The sequence below is a fragment of the Castor canadensis genome, chromosome 6 (genome assembly GCF_047511655.1).
Source record: "Castor canadensis chromosome 6, mCasCan1.hap1v2, whole genome shotgun sequence".
NCBI classification, from domain to species: domain Eukaryota; kingdom Metazoa; phylum Chordata; class Mammalia; order Rodentia; family Castoridae; genus Castor; species Castor canadensis.
Genome location: NC_133391.1, coordinates 172198410 through 172214059, shown reverse-complemented (window position 1 = coordinate 172214059; position 15650 = coordinate 172198410). Strand labels below are relative to the sequence as shown.

The window sequence follows — 15650 nt, the reverse complement described above, 5'->3', positions numbered from 1 at the left end:
CTGCCAATGGCAGAGTCTCTCTCTCACCTGTGCTTTGTTCCCTTCTCACTGCTCAGGGATACTGTGTGTGACCTCCAAAATGCTCCTGCTTGCTGCCTTTGCTTAGTGTTTCTCATTCCATTTGGTTTTAAATGTTACTTTGATCAACTCTGCAGCAATTCTTCAATTGTCTCTGGATTGTGAAACATTTGAAAATCTCAGGACCTTCTCCCTGGGAGAAATGTGGAGACACATAAAAATGGTTCCAGACTCTGTTGAGATGCAGAGTCCCTTGCCTGCTTTGGGGTCCATTCTGAGACAATACAGAGATGTCAAGACTGTGGAAAAGCAGCATGGGACTGACTCAGGATTCAGCTCCCAGGACACTTAGTCCTGGCTCTAGCATCTGGGCAGCAGTTGAGCTTGCTCTTGCTCCGGGTAGATTGATCTCAGAGGCTTGCTTGTTATCCTCCTTCCTACCAGTTCTTGTTTGGATCTTCAGTGGTTTACTTTGCTTGTTAATGACTTTGGGAAGAGCAAAAGTTGGGCTATCTATCAGTCCCCCCCTTAGTCCTAGACTTCTTAATGCAAATTAATTCACCAACTCCTAGACAAATAGCTCTGCCTACCAGCCTAAGGCGATTAATGCTACATTGTGAGTAAAAAGGATCGAATTCTCCATCAGCTTCTTCTTCAGGAAAGTGGTTTCCTGCTCACCACTCAGAAAACTCACCCAACAGAAGTGTCCGTGTGCAAAAACATTTCATGGATTCCAAGTAGCCTGCTTCAACTCCATCTTTTTGGTATTCACATTCTTTTTGGATTTAGGCAAAAGAAAGCAGAGCACATTCTTAGGGGCAGGATTAGCTTCTGATCCTGGCATGGGACATTTTGGTTGGCTGTTTGATGAAGCCATTTTGCCGTGTTTGGGTTTCGCAGCTCTTTTCACCCAGGAACATTGCAACCCAGATTAAAGTATTTCATTGAGCTCCTAGAATCTTTAAGCTATCAGTGACGTGTGAACTCAGAATCATTTTCTCTTTGGAGAACTAGTAATTAACTTGCTGTATGGTGAGGAGGACAGGGTGCCTGGCGTGAGATGAGATGCAGGATAAGTGCTCTCTGGTAGCCCAACTGCGTAAACCAAAAGTAAATTTTCTATGCTTGGTTGTCTTGGACACAGCCATCAGTCATTGTAGGCAACCCAAAAATCTGGAGCGTTTTGGATCTGCATTGTCTCACATACTCAGCCTGCAGAGTTGCAGTGGTCACTGTCATTATTCTCCCTCTCTGTCACAAGCACATGTCACCTCTGAAGTCCTTAGATACACACCTTTGCTCTGGTCTCTGGTTTTACTTGGAACTGTTTTGAAATTGAACAGCTTGTGAATTTCATAAAATTCCTGATTCTTGGATCCTGTTGGATCATTTCCCTTCCAGGAAGCATGTTCTCCTGGAGAAATTCCTGTTATTCTCAGCACAGCAGGCACTTCCCAGAGCTTGGAGAGGTTGTTTGCTTTTACAGATTTTGTGTTAGAAAGTGAAGAACACAGGCATGTACAAGCATGTCGTGAGTTCTGTGATGTGCCTGAGAGAAGCACTCAAATGTGAGCTGGCACACCAGGAAAAAAGCTACATCCATGATTGGCATTGCTGCAAGCAACAGGCCCTTGGCTGGATTTATTTGTTAAATATTCATTGAGCATCTGTTGCCCGCTACATGTAATGCTGAGCTCAGGAGTTACAGAAGGCACAGAGCATGTTTTTGAAAAATGTGCACAGATGTGAAGGTCTTGATGGGTTCAGAGACTATCACAATGCAAGGAAGCTTGTGGAAAACACCAGGGGGGAGGAGGGGGAACAGGAATGTGCCTGGTGCTGGAGCACATTCTGAATGAGGACATGAGAGATATAGAGCCAGACAGCGAGACAGGAGGATTTTGGTAGACTAAGAGTGCGCAGGCAGTGCTGCAGGACCATCCCAAGGAAAGGCAGTGAGGGGAGGTTCTAAAGGCAGTAAATGGTCTTCTTTGGTTTCCAGTGAAGGTTTGCCCTTGGAGACTCAGAAGGAGAATGCACAAAGTGGCCACTTTATATATGGGTGACCATATATCTGCTTTGAACAAGACACCCTTCCTTATACCTCCTTTATACCTGTTGTCCCAACACCACTATTAATATTCACCAGTAATGCTTCCTTTCTGTCAAAAATATCCTGCTTCAGACTGTGAGTAACAGTGATGAGCTGGCATTTCTTTGTTACTACTGCAATATGGCAATTTCCTTCCATTCTGAAGAACTATTCCCATAATAACCCTGATTAACGATGACATGTAATTTTCTTGCCATTTCATGTTAATAGGGCAGAGTAGGAGTTTTCATATGGTTTGCAATTTCTAAAGAAGGCCCAAATCCACAAATCTCTCCTGCAGAAATGATTAAATTCCACACTAGTAATAATGACGGTGGTGATGGTGACCAGTTGTGGAGATTATTAGGTTTACGTCAGCTCCCATACTGGCATACCAGATTATTTAAATGATTTAATCTTGGCAATAGCCCCCAAAGCAGGGCTCCACCTGTCAAATGGGGAAATTGAAGCTCAGACAGATTTGTTCATGTCTCAAAGTGACAGAGCTAGTGAGTATTAGAAACAGAATTTGATCCCAGCTGCTTATTCCACAGCCTATGCATTTAGCAGGGTGAGAAAAAAATCAGACTGTTTCTGAGAATGTAACTCTCACCGGGTATTGGTCATGATAATTATGAAAATTATGTACTTTCAATTTACAAAATACTTATATGCGTTTTATTACCTGCTCCAAATAGCAGCCCTGTGCTGTTCACCTAATTTTTTTCACTCAGATAATTTAAATGGCTTAGTAAGCTTCTTACAGCTTAGCTGCTGTTGAACAGGGCCCTAGTTCAGAACATCAGATTTCAAATTTCTCTTCTTGTCATACACATCCCATCTCAGTCTTTGCATCCTTTGAGTGAATAAGTTTGGTGGAAACGTAAATGAGTGATAACCTGTGGCTCCTGCAGAGCTGGGCTAAGAGTGGAGGGGAAGGGTCTGCAGAAGAAAGGAGTCAAGTGGAATTGCCTGGCGTCTTCAGCCCTGTCAGTACATTTCCCCAAGGCTGGCAGTGGATTCAGTAGTGAGCTTCTAATCTGCTGAAATTGATTAGAAGTGATAATTGTTAAGATCTCTAGAAGGCAGGAGAAAACCAGGTGGTTCTCTGGTCCACATTTCCATGATTTCAAAAGTACAATAGAGAAAGTATAAGAACTCCACCTTTTACATCCATTAGATGTAAGTTGAGTTTTGGAGAGATTCGCATGCATTTTTGTTTTGTGTTTCAGAGTTTCACAATATTAAAGCCTAAGCCGTCATCATCACGCTCATAATGAATGTCATCAGTTTTTCCTTCGCAGCTCTGCTTTGTGGATGTCAGGTGCACCTCTAGGCTCAGGTAGGTAATTTTCTTCTTTATTATTATTATCTCCCAATTAAATGCCTTCCAGGACCATTCCCTGTTCTGGAATTGTAAAGGACTCAGTACTTGAGAGTCCAAACAGAGTTTTTAAACAGAGTTCAATTTTAACAGGACACCAGAAATGGGGTCCCTTGAGGTCAAGGGCATGGTGGAAGCTGCACTCCAGTGGTTCTGGCATTCAGGAAGGCTGGGTAATAGGGGATTTCAAAAGTAGTTTTTGAAATGTCTCTACTTCAAATTCTAACTTAGGTCAAGAAGGCAATAAGACTCCTGAGACTTGTCCGTGTTTCTGGAACAAGGAGCACTGATGTGACCTACTTGGGTCAGCTTTTTCAGATGCACCTGTGACAATGCAAGTAGAGAAAACTCTGCTGCAGCATCTCGATCTGCTCTGACGCAGGCTGGAGTCATCACTTCCATGTTGGGAAAGTGGTTACCAGACCATTTTGTTCTCATTAATTTTTTGAAAGTTAAATGTAACTAATGACTAATTATGAAGGAAATGCTGGTGAACTCATTTCTTATTCACTGCCACTGTCAGGGTAAATTGGTTAAGTCTTTATGGAAAGCAACTGAGTATTACAACCAAAACTTGCTTGGAGATTCTCAGGCAAGCATCCAAGATAAAACAGAAAAATAAGCAAAACATGGTTTTGCAAATGCTATTAAAATTGTGAAAGCAAAACAGAGACAAAAATGTGGTAGTGCCTTCATTGGATAGAATATTAAACAAGATGAAAAGATAATTATGAAATTTAAGTATAGGGAAATACTTTATATGATATAATAGTAATTGAAAAAAGATGCGGAATGTAACTTCTGATATTCATTTAAGTATTTCATATGCATGCAAGAGAAAAGAATAATGAAACTGGTTAAAAATTGTCTGAAAGGGAGAGGGGGATAAGAAAGAATAATGAGGGGGTGATTTGCTACTTATGTTTCTTCCCCCCAAAATTTTGTTGATTTAGCCTAAAGATACAGTCTTCTTTTCTAATTGGTATTCAGTTAAATTTGTTTCTAGTAACCTTCAAGTTTTTCATGACTCTTCTTTATAGTACCTCTATATTAAGTTTATCAAAATGGAACCCCTTTAATCAACATATGTAAATAAAAAGAGGAAAAAGGAAGACAAAAGTTAAAAACAATCAATTACAACTGAGGAATTTTACCATTATTGTCACTACTGTAATGTTTATACCATAAACAGCCACAATAATAGCAGTATAAGAACTAATTAGTACATACCCAAGACTAAGTCTCAGGGAAGCCCAAAACCCCATCCAGGACTGAGACACAGTTCCCAGAAACCATGTGGAACAGAAAATCTCCAGGTGTGGTGTGCCCCTTAGCAAGGTTTTGACATTTTAGTGCTCTGATCCCTTATTTTTTTCTTCTCAGCTTGGAGTCTTATGCTTGCTAGGCAAGTGCTCACAACTTGAGCCACAGCCCCAGCCCTTTGTGGGTTAATGTATTTTTCAGATGGGATCTGGTACATTTTGCCTGGGCCAACCTCAGACTGCAAGCTTCCCATTTCCACTGCTCATGTGGCTGGGATTATAAGACATGCCACCATGTACAGACCTTTTCATTTTTAAAGAAAATTTTAATAGAGTTAAAAGCTGTTGTTGATAGAAACACCACAGCTATCTATTTCAAAACCTGATAAAATGAAGTGCATTTTTTCAGCCTAGCAGATTGTAATATTTATGTTCTACAACACCTCATTCAGGCAGATGCCCTGGGAGCAAACGCAGAGGCAGTCATCCTCAGAGATGTCATCATGGGTGTCCCCCACACTTTGTGTGGTAACACAAACTATTGGCAATTTAATAGGTGGGTGTATTTGTGCTAAACAATTCAACTCATTTTTTTCCTCCAGTTTAAATATATGGTTATGAAATCACCAGCACTATTTTCTTTTGTGGCTATGAAAATCAATATTTACTTAGTTTTCAAGGAGAGACTATATATGTTGATTATGGATAAAGAATGGTAACTAAGCTTGGGTGATGGGCTTCCTCCCAGACCCTCATCCTAGCAGCCAAAGGAAAGGAGAGAAGGAGGTAGAAAGAACAGAAAGTCAGTTGAGAAAATGAAGTAAAATCTATGAGAAACCTGAGAAGGCCGGAGTTATCTATTCTCTGGTGTACAAAAGAAATAGTTTGGGGACAAGAGGTACCTCAGATGGGTTTGAGCACCTTTCTTCTCCATGGGTCTCTGGGTGATTGTGAGGTTAGAGTTGTATCCAGGCAGGTCAAACCTGGTCTAACCTGTGAGACACCCCTACCTTTAACTTGCAGACTTCACAGATGGTGCATGGACAAGTAGACAACCAGCCCATTCACCCAAGACACTACAGGGACTCCCCTTTATTTTCCAGAAGTCAGATTGCACACCATAGGAGTGGTGGTGGTAGAAAGTAAAATACCAGTTAGAGGGAGAAGGTAATCTGAAGGAGATGACTCAGGGATGGAGAGCTAGAAGCAATGAGTGGAGGTGGAAGGAAGGCTGCCCTTCTGTGTGTCCTGTATCCCAAATTTGCCTCACAAGACCTCCTGAGAAATGACAAGGGAGAATGACAAGAACCATGTCTAAGTGGAGGATGATGGATTGTAAGTGCTTTATGAGACAGGCACAGCTTTGTGTGGTCAGAGGTATGAGTAGGTCTCTGCCCTGAGAGTTGCTCAGATGAACCCCTCATCCCTCAAGCTTCCCCAGAAGAGTCAATGTGCTTGGCCAGTCAATAGCACTATTCTGTCCTGTGGGAATAAAGATGAATTCACAGGAAAAAATTATGAGATAAATTACAAAGCAATAAGTAAAGAAACTATCTCTTGGAGATAAACTGACACTAAAAATATTAAAGTATAGCAGGTATGCTCAGAGAAACAGTGGAGAATATTGGCATTATGAAGTAAGATGAAGTGGTCATGAAGAATTATCAAATGATTATCTTTTATAATAAAAACATAAATATTAAAATAAAAAGTAAAACACCCAATGGATTGATTCACTAGTTAAAGAGGGGTATCCGAAGAATCTTAATGAACTGGATGACTGGTACCTGGGTGAGGAAATTCAGAGAGTTGTGAACCATCAATGTAGAAGAGTCACATCTGTCTACTGGAAGTCTTGGAAGAAAGAAAAGATGAAGACTATTGGAAGCAATAATAACTCAGTGTTACCAAGAAGTCAAGAAAGATACAGGGAAAAGCTTCATAGAGAACCCAAAAGGAAAGAAAAGAAAAATCCCAATTAAAGTAGCATCACTATCAATAACAACCAAACACAACTCTTATACACGCCTTTAGACATATTAATGTGGAAATTTCAAACACCAAAAAAAGGGAGAATTATAAAATTTTCCAAAAAGGAAAAGCCATATCATCTATAGATAAAATTTAAAAACCAGATTGATGTAAAAATGTCAGAAGTTTTGTGAATGCACAAAGTAAGGGAATTAAATCTTCACGCATTAAAAGAAAAAAACTAAGCCATCATTTAATTATGATGATAATGCTGTCTAAAATATTTTAGGCATATAAAGATTCATGCATTTTATACCACGTGTATTCTTTTGGAAAATTTTCTAAAGACCTACTCTAGCAAGGATAGAAATAAAGATAGAAGGAAATAATAAGAATTGGAGCTCTAGAAAAGAAAGTACTTAGTAAAGGTTATAATTGTCTAAATAAGCAATAAGAAGTGAATGTTCCTGGCTGTTTGTACTTAATCTCTAGCTAGTATCAATGTATTAGTCAAGGGTAGGTGGGGCTATGACAACCAGAAGCAGATAAGTGCATATTAGGGTTCTTTTGTTATGAAATAGAAGAAGTTTTTGATGGGCTTTTTGTTATGAAATAGAAGTTTTTGATGGGCTCAGGCATTTGCATGGGAAAATAAGTAAATGTATGGTTTCAGTTATTTAAAGATAATCACTAGAATAACAAAATCAGGACATATAATTTTCAAACCAGTGGAAGATTTTATATACCAAATGGAAGGCAAATATAGAGAAGATAAGGGTGGTAATTAAAGTATAAAATGAGATGGCTAAAATAAGTCATAGTATAATCATAATTATAATAAATGCAATTGGGTTAAATATGAACCCAGAAGTTGTGTAGATTAAATTTGGAAAACGATATTACAAGAAATCAGTTTATTTTTACATAGAGCTAGAAGAGACTCAGCAAAAAAAGTAGAAAGGTTAATTAAATAAAGGATGCAAAGAACTTACTTTTGAACTAGAAGAAAGCCAATGTAGTGATTTCAATATCAGACAAGTGTAAAAGTTTACAGTGAAATTCATCATGAAAGAAAGATAGGGATTTTGAGTAAATTAAGGAACATACTCAAAAGTGATATTTACATCTGCTTGATATAAAGAATCCAGAAAATAAAAGTCACAAGCCTATTCAAGTCCAATAATATGACCTCAAAATACATAAGAACTAAAAGAGTCATGGAGAGAAATTGATAAAGAAGCAATTGCAGTTAGAGTTGACTCTCTCCTTAACTTGATTGATGAATATCATAAAGGTAGATCAATATGATAAAACAAATAGAAAGATGCAAGCAAAAGTAAACTTAAAAATGGATCTGAATGAAAAAGTCAAAAGCTGTTTATTTGAAAAGATTTACCATGGACAAAGCTCTGATAAAAACCCATCAAATGATAAGAATGTACAAATAAAAATGAGCTCACTGGACGTGTGTATATGGGTATCATACAGGTAAGCAACTTTGAATCTCCCTTTGTCAGATTCAAGAAATCTGCTTGAATGTGACAGGAAACTTGTGCTTTGTAGTGAGGCAATAGAGGGGCTGAGGTGCTAACAAGAGGGGAATGGGTAAATGGGGAAGGGAGAGGTGTATGTATAGGATGGGAGGCAGTGCAGAGATTTACTGCAAAATTACATGTAAATAAGTTTAAAAACAGCCAATGACAACACTGTGTGTAAGTACATATGGGGTTACATTTATGGGAAGTGGTTTGGAAAGATGCTTCATAAGTGGAATGGTCCCCATAGAAGGGAGGTCAGGGAATGGGATTGAGGATTAGGTCCAAAGAGGAAATAACTTTCTAGAATTAAGCTAGTGCTCTCCCTATTTTTTTAAGGATTCATGGATCAACTCAGTTCTATGCTCTTGACTGTTATCCTTCGTAAAAGGAGGAGGAGGAAGAGAAGAGGAAGGGGTAAGGGGAGGAAAAGAGAACTTCTAACAAGTAACTGTTTTTCTGCCTCATTGCCACACTTAACACTAGCAATACAGTAGTAGGAATGGCATCTTTCTTATTTGTCTTCCCTGCATATTGATTAATAAATCTAACTGAAATAAGAGCTAATATTTGTATGGTTAACCTCTAAAACAAGTCAAGTAGATGATGTCATTGGGTCTTCACAGTAACTGCAAAGCTGGTAAACTAGAATTACCATTGTGCTTATTTGCTAGTGGACGCTGATATCGAGAGGTTAAGGCTCAAGCACATGGAGCTGAGACTTTTCAGCTACAAATTTCACCACCTCCTTGTCTTCCTCATAACTTCCCTGTGTTCTTTAACTATGTATTCTACCATGGTGGGACAACTAGGAGAATCCAGTCTTTTGACTTTGAGCTTGCCCAAGATTTTAAACTTCAGTTCTTTGCTGCAGTTGAACTAACTGCTTATCTAAAAATAGGGTTGTTTGGCCTGTGTGAGTTTTATTCAAATAGGAATTATTCAATAAGTAACTTTTGGTGTGAGTTTTACAAGAAAGTGAGTCCTCTTGCCCTTCTATCATGGTTTTTCATCTGCAAAAATGAGGGGTTGAACTCAGATTCAGCCTGGAAATCTATGAATATAATCTTGGGGATACTAAAATCAGCCCTTTTCTTTATTTTGTAGCCTGTGCACATTTTCAGAGAACTCCAGTCACCCACTGCTTCTCCACCATTATCACTTAATGTAAAAGCAGCATGTCTCCGTGAGTACAGGACACCCAATGCCTCTTAAAGAATCTAAAATTGTGTTTCAATTTTCTCTGGCTTCAACAAGGTCTCTTACATTTACCTTCTACACTTGGAGACTGTCTTCCTCAGTTATGTAAGTGGTAGCAAGGCTCTTGAAAAGAGCTCGTCTGGCCACCTGGAGGTGATAGATCCTTGACTATGGCCTGTTGTTGTCCTTAGCATGTTGCTGTAGCACACAGGCATATGTCCTGCTCTGGGCCTCACTGCTACTAGATGGAACAATGTGAAACACTTGCTACTTTGGGACATGTGCCAGTTCTTTTCCCCCATTTCACTGAAAATTCTGCTTGAACGTGAGGATGGATTGAATTTGGAGTCTACCCCCATCTCTACCAACCCCAGCCCCCATCTCTGCCTCAACCAAAATGTTTGTTTGTTGGGTGATTTTCAGCTCAATGGCATATTCAGGTGGAAATGTGTATGACATGCTTTATGGAAAGCTAGCATTTCTGATGTCAGCAACTTTTCTTTTTACCAAAAGGCAATATGTGAAAAATAAACTTTAATTTGTGCAGATCCAGAAGAAACTCATGTCCTGTTAGCCTGCATTTCCTTGTTCAACCTGGAAGGTATTATATTTGTCTATTGAAAGGATTTAGCATTTTAGAGCAGGGTTTATCCCAAAGGAATTTTGGTGCATTCAAGGAGCATTAGAGCAAAGGAAGAGGCTGAGCCCCTATAGGTAGAGTCCTTTCTGATGGTGGGGAGTATAGGGGATTTGCACATAGACTCCTGGGCTGGGTCCTGAGAATTACTTGGCCATGTGATCTTAAGCAAATCAATTACTTTTCTGCCCTTGGGTTTTCTCATCTATAAATTGGGGATAATCACAGGGCTACTTCATAGAGATGTTGTGAGGATTGAATCCATCTTCCCTTTTCATTGTTTTCATTATTATTTGCCAAGAGATGGCTTCCATGTTTGGTGGGGACTGGAGGCTAGCACCGAGAATGATATGCTCATTCCCACTGAGGCGCAGTATCTGTTCATTTTATTGATTCATTTCTGGTGATGTTTCATTGTATGAATTGCCATCATTTGCTTGTCCATCAGCTGAAGGAAACTTGAGCTGTTTCATTTTTGATCACTATGGTTCAAGCCACTTACTTCATACACTGATTAGCAGAGACCAAATATATTAGCAGAATTCTCTGTGAAAAAATACCGGCTGGTTGGACATTGCCTGGCATAGCATTGCTGTGGTCCGTTTTCCGTTGTGGTGTGATTAGCTGGCAGCAGCACCCGTCAGCCGCCATGACCTTCAGCTCTGCCCTGACAGTCACAGTGTGTTCTCACCATCCAGTTTGTGATATTTTTCAGGCAATTTAAGAAGTGACCCATTTCGATGGTCTTCTATAGTTTATTTAGTTTCATCTAAATGGAAATAAGGACAAAAAGGAAAGGTGGGCATTAAACTATGTCATCACAATGTCACCAGTTAATAATGAATACTTACTGTAAAATTCCTATTGTATTTCGTTTTCTCACTTTGCTAAAAAAGTCAGTACCCATGTCTGTTATAAAGTGATTTTTTTCTCATTTTCATTATAGTGTAGATTTTAAAGTTCTCTAACATCCCTCACTTTTGTAAAATACTGTTTTGTGAATATTTTAGTGAAGGTCCCTTTTTAAACTCATTTTACATAGAAATGTTTTAACTCGCTCATTAATATTAATAGACTTTTAGTGGCAAAAGTCTACTACTGAATAAGAATTGCCACTATCTTGCATGGTCTTAGACCATTTAGCCTTATTAAAAAGTTCAATATAAAATGATAGCTTTTTTCTAGTAGTTTTTATCTGTGATTCGTTCACTGACCTGTAGTGAATAATAATTGCAAATTTCCATGGTTTAATGACTGAACCTTCAGTGCAACCATTATACATATTTTACATATACAGTATATATAATTCTATAAATAGAATTACTTATTTATTTGATAGTACTGGGTTTAAACTCGGGGTATCATGCTTGCTAGGCAGCAAGCACTTCTACCACTTTCTACAGCCAGTCCTTTTTTCTTGGATTATTTTTGAGATAGGGTCTTTCTTTTTGCTTGGACCCAGCCTGGACTGTGATCCTTGTGTTTATACTTCCTGCGATAGCTGGGATGATAGCTGTGCTTGGCCGTATGCCCAGCTTTTTTCCATTGAGATGGGGGTCTTGCAATTTTTGTGCCCCAGGCTGGCCTAGAAAAATAATCCTGTTGATCTCAGCTTCCCAAGTAGCTGGGATTACAGGCATGAGGCACTGGTGCCTGGCTTCTACAATTTGTTTATTTATTTTTAATTAAAAAAAACTGTTTTAGGTTCACAGCAAAATTGAGCAAAAGATACAGAGAATTCCCATCAACTCCCTACCCCTACATCTGCATAGCCTTCCCCACTGGGAACCTCCCCCACTAGAGTTGCATTCTTTAGAACTGAGGCACCTACACTGCTTCTTCATGGTTACTCAGAGTCTGTGTTAGAGCTCACTCTTGCTATTGGACATTCCATGGGGATGGGAAAATGCATGATGTCATGTGTTTACCATTGTAGTATCACACAAAATTCTTCTATTGCCAAAAATTCTCTGTGCCCTCTCCCCTTTCACTCCTGGCAGCCACAGATGTTTTTATTGTTCCTTTACTGTTTCCATTTTCAGAACGTCATATAGTTGGAATCACAGTATGTAGCTTTTTGGATTTGATTCTCTCACTTACTTAAGTATTTAAATTTCCTTCGTGTGCTTTCTTGGCTTCATGGCTCAATTCTTCTTTAACACTGAATAAGAGTCCATTTTCTGAATGTACCACAGTTTATTCATCCATTCACCCACTGAAGGACATTTTGGTCAATTCCAAGTTTCAGCAGTTATGAGTAACACTGCTATAAACATCCATGTGCAGGTTTTTATGATGGCGTAAGGTTCATTGCATTTTTTAAACATGTACTAAGTGGACTGGTATTGTATTCTGATCACCAGAGATGGCTTGATGGTGTGCGGGAGGCTCACCACAGGGCCCTTCACCTGTTTTAACTCTCATCTTTTTGCATAACACCAAAAACCTTCACTGGGCTTCCTTTCTTATTTGTTGAGATTCTCAGAGCAATCCAACCTCATTTTCAGGCATCCTTACATTTTTACTTTCTTGGTAATATTTGCCATATGCACTCTTCGGCTTTGAAGAACTGTATGTAGTTCAATCAAGTTTATAGAATAGGTCTATAGGAAGAATTTGGGTCCCTGCTGGTGTCTATAAGCCACACTTACCCAAGCTGCCCGTGAATACCTGCGGTGTTCTTGGGAGCAACCATTCAGTGGGGCAGATTTCCAAGGGACACAGTCTCTTGAGTGCTTGCATCTCAGTGGGCAACTCTTTGAGGGGAACTGGGCCCAAGAAAATGGGATTCTCCAGATAGCTGGCTCCCAGGACTTAAGTGAGTTTTTTTTTATTAAAACGATCCAGAATGAGTGCTTTGGAATCTGCTGAATTCCCTGTCTTTCCTCAATTTACTGAACCACTGTGGTTTCAAAACACAGAACATCCCAAATAGATCATGTACTCTCTAATATTTTGTGTATCCAGAGAAAGAACTTCCTCCCCCCACCCTTCCTAAGCTTGTTTTTCTCAGGTCTGCCTCTCTCAGCCTTCCCATGGAAACAAGCCTCTTGGCTTGAAATTTCCTACTTTTAAACTCCGTTCCCAGTTGAATAAACTACATTTCTTAAGGCATTTACTCATTGACACTCTGATGTGGGAACATGTGTTCTTTTGGGTATGTGAATTAAAGGAAGTACTTTTCAAATTAAATCATTTATTGAGCATAATTAGCATATGATTCCATCTCTTTCCATGTCATCTGCACGGAATGTCATGGAGTTATGCAGCCCATGGTCTTTTGAGTCTGGCTTCTCTCATTTGAGACTCATCTACATGGGTTGCATGTATCAGTGGTTCATTATTTTATTTTATTTTGGGGGCTTCTGAGTGGTAATCTACTGGAGGGCTCCACTACAGTTTGTTTATCCATTCACCAGCTGGTAAGTCACCAAACTGGTCATTCATAATTACCAGCTTTGGTAATTATGAATGAAGTCACTATAAACATTTGCATACAAGTTTGTCGTGAACATCAGTTGTTATCCCACTTTGGGACAGACCTAGGAGTGGGGTTGTTGGGACATGTGGTGAGTGCCTGGTTAACTTTATGACATACCAAAATGTGTGCCAAAGTGTTGGTAAATTTTTGCATTTTTGCTACCTGGGTATGAGAATTCTAATTGTTCCACATCCCTGCCTGCACCTGATATAGTTAGTTACAAAAATTCTTTGATAGCTCTTAAATTGTAGCCTTCTAATAAGTGTATGGTGGTATCTTGTATGGTTTTCATTTGCATTTCTTTAATGACTACTGATGTGAATACCTGCTCATGGGCTTGTTTTATATTTATATATTTTCTTTGGTTAAGTGTCTACACAAATATTTTAATGGGATTGATTTATTTATATTGAGTTTTGAGAATTCTTTGTCTTTTGTATGCAAGTTCTTTACCAAATATGTTTTCTGAAAGTATTTTCTCCCAGGCTATAGCTTATTAAAACAATATTAACAGACTTCTTCAAAGAGAAGGAATTTTTACTGTTGATGAAGTCCAATGTACAGATTTTTTTCATTGTTGTTTATGTTTTTGGTGTTGTCTAAGAAATGGTTGACTAAATCAAGATAACAAGTAGTTTTACTTACATTTATGAATAGAAATTTTATACCTTTAGGTTTAAATTTTAAGTTAGTATTTATAAGTACTAAAAGGCCTAGATATGTTTTATTTATTTGTTTGCACAAGAATGTCCAATTGTTTCAATGCTATATGGTGCAAAGACTACTCTTTTTTTATTAAATTAAATTACCTTTGCAACAAGGTTGAAGTCAATTGATCATGTACAACTTGGTCTAACTCTGGACTCTGTTTATTGATCTATGTACCTATCCTTCATCAATACCACACTGTCTTGTTTACTTTGAGGACTTGCTTTATAACAAGTCCTGAAATCAGACTGGGGCAAATCCTTAAACTTGATTCCTCCTTTAAAAAAACTGTTTGGACTATTTTAGTTCTTCCGCTTCCCTATATAAGTTTTATTATCAGCTTATGAATTTGAACAAAATTTTGACATGGATATTGATTGGGATGGTATACATAGGTCAATCTGGGAAAGATTTGATAGCAATACTAAAACTTCTGATCAACGAGCATGGTGGATCTCTTCATTTGTCATTAAAAAACTTTCTCCCTCCTCAGTGTTTTGTGGTTTTAAGCATAGAAATCTTGCAAATCTGTTACATTTCTTTGTCTGTTTTAGTGCTATGGTAAATGGTAGACTTGTAACTTAATCAATTTATTACATTAATTTTTGTGATCATTATTTCCTGAGTTCTTTTTCTTCACCCTTGGTTGACTTTTTTGCTTCAATTTTTTTTCTTTCTCTCTCTATACATTTAATTAGAATCATATTAAAGACATTATTTTGTAAACTTTCCCCTAAGTCTTTCATTTTTGAAAGCATGCAACCATTCACTTATGTAAAACATTTAAGTTTTAATTATTAATAAAGTCAATGAATATTTTGATGCATATGACTTTTAAATACAGGGATATATTTATTTAAACTGTTTTGTTTCTTATTAAAAACTGTTAATGGTAAAACAATTAAATGATAAGTTCATCATTAACCTATTTAGTCTTAAATGCATAGCATATTGACAAAATTGTGAATCATATAAGAAGTGAAGTTGAGATCAGTGAGATACAATGAAGTATACATTGTCTCTGTGTTCAGTTTTACAATTTTTAATTCCCATTGATCAATAAGAAAGGGACAATACTTCCACTCAGTTTTCCTTTTAATTGTTGTATCTGCAGAGTACTTGGTGTGTCACATCCAATCTGATTGTCTGTCAGTGGGCAGCCTCCAACCCATTACAGGCTGAAGTGGATTCCATTGCTGCTTCTTTTCTTGTCCTCTCTGTCCACTTGAGTTACCCTGAATCAAACCCAGTTCCCTACAGGCCAACATCCTCACCTCAAGTGGCAGGGTCACCAACACCTCCCTGCAACTTTGATGAAAGTGGTTCCCAGGTGAACTCCACCCTGAGATCAAGGGAACCAGA

At 38.4% G+C, this 15650-nt stretch overlaps 1 long non-coding RNA gene across 1 annotated transcript in view; it reads left to right on the top strand.

The window, feature by feature from the left end:
- Nucleotides 1-5313, top strand: part of LOC141423947 (uncharacterized) — a 32066-nt gene extending 26753 nt beyond the window's left edge. The window contains exons 2-3 of the long non-coding RNA XR_012448713.1: nucleotides 3343-3452; nucleotides 5209-5313. This is a non-coding gene — a long non-coding RNA (uncharacterized lncRNA). The remainder of the gene's footprint in view (nucleotides 1-3342; nucleotides 3453-5208) is intronic.
- Nucleotides 5314-15650: the final 10337 nt, after the last annotated feature.